Below are 1,807 nucleotides of genomic sequence, written 5' to 3'. Positions count from 1 at the left end.
TGCAAATAGGACATACAGATGGACAATAGGCAGATGAAAAAATGTTCAACATAACTAATCATTAGAGAAATGCAAATTAAAACCACAATGAGATACCACTTCACACCTGTCAGTATGGTGCTCAGTAACAAAACAACACATAATAAGTTTTGGAGAGGGTGTGGAGAAAAAGGAACCCTCCTGCACTGCTGGTGGGAATGCAGACTGGTACAGCCTCTGTGGAAAACAGTATGGAGATTCCTCAAAAAATTAAAAATCAAACTGCCCTTTGACCCAGCTATCCCTATTTTAGGAATATATCCTGTGAATACCAAATCACTGATTTAAAAGAAGAAATGTACCCCCATGTTTATTGCAGCATTGTTTACAATAGCCAAGATCTGGAAACAGCCCAAGTGTCCTTCAGTGGGTGAGTGGATTAAAAAGCTTTGGTACATACACACAATGGAATACTACACGGCCATGAGGAAGAAGGAAATCTTACCTTTTGTGACAACATGGATGGGCCTGGAACCTATCATGCTAAGTGAAATAAGCCAGGCAGAGAAAGAAAAATTCATATGATCTCACTCATTTGAGGAATCCAATGAACAATGTGAACTGAGGAATGGAAGAGAGGCAGAGGTGGGATCAAAGGGACCAGAGGGAAAGTGGAAGAGAAGATGGGATCAGAGAAGGGAAAGAGATTAGTGAAATTATATATACATAACACAGCATTATAGAGAACAGGACAGCAAATCCTAGAGGGAAAGGGGGAAAGCATTGGTGGGAGGGGGCAAATGGGGGGGGCGAGGGAAACACGGGGGTGGGGGGAGATATATTTGGTGAGACACTTAAAGCTATGTAAACACAATAAATTAAAATGATAAATAAAATTAAGAAAAGAAAATGATGATAATTTACGTGTCTGATTCCTAACCTAACCTTATTCTCGTCCTCTTACATGCTAGTGACTCAGGCGGAGCCTTAAAAGCTACAAGGTAGAAAACTAGAGGGGTTTTTTTCTTCTCCTTCTCCTTCTCCTTCTCCTTCTCCTTCTCCTTCTCCTTCTCCTTCTCCTTCTCCTTCTCCTTCTCCTTCTCCTTCTTTCTCCTTCTCCTTCTCCTTCTCCTCCTCCTCCTCCTCCTCCTCCTTCTCCTCCTCCTTCTTTTCCTCTTCCTCCTTCTTCTTCTACTTCTTCTTCTTCAACTGTGACTCCAGACAGGATCCAAAGAGGAGTTTTACCCATCTCTTCTTTGGGTTTTATGGAGACTTACTTTACCCTTCTGTGTTAGCCTCCTAAGGCACTGCATCAACCCACAAGGTAGAGAAGACACAAAACTAAAGTAATCTAGGTTTCCCAGTCATAGATTAAAAGAGAATTGTTTGATCAAAATGAGAATAGGATTTAATCAGAAATTAGCTTTCATGTGTTAAGTTTCTGAAATGTCACCATATCTTATTATTGTAGCAGAGTTCTACCTATCTGACTATTACAAAATCTAAATTCAATTCCAAGTTAAGAGGTGGGTCCCTGATGACCTAAGCCATGGTCAATAACATTCTACTGCCATGGGCTTAGTCTTGAGATCAAGGTGGGCATGTGATCTTGTTTAGGATACTGAAGAGATTTTTGTCTTATTCTGGATGATAGTATGGGTACATGGACCCTGAAATTGCTGTAATCATTTTGTCACCATAAAGAAAGCCAAACTTGGAGTAAAGTGCCACAGTGGGAGAAAATAGAAAGAAGAAATGGTGTTGGATTCTTGATGACCTTACCAAATTAAACAAACCCAAAAAAATATTTCATCTCTGTTCTTCGAGA

At 40.2% G+C, this 1,807-nt stretch overlaps 1 non-coding gene across 1 annotated transcript; it reads right to left on the bottom strand.

The window, feature by feature from the left end:
* Positions 1-1,186: 1,186 nt before the first annotated feature.
* On the bottom strand, positions 1,187-1,307 carry LOC136396166 (small nucleolar RNA SNORA26). Its single transcript, XR_010749571.1, has one exon. It is a non-coding gene; the product is annotated as a small nucleolar RNA SNORA26 (small nucleolar RNA).
* Positions 1,308-1,807: the final 500 nt, after the last annotated feature.

This window comes from Saccopteryx leptura, chromosome 2 (genome assembly GCF_036850995.1).
Source record: "Saccopteryx leptura isolate mSacLep1 chromosome 2, mSacLep1_pri_phased_curated, whole genome shotgun sequence".
NCBI classification, from domain to species: domain Eukaryota; kingdom Metazoa; phylum Chordata; class Mammalia; order Chiroptera; family Emballonuridae; genus Saccopteryx; species Saccopteryx leptura.
The sequence above is the reverse complement of the archived record's forward strand: the minus strand, read 5'-3'. Positions and strand labels throughout refer to the sequence as shown.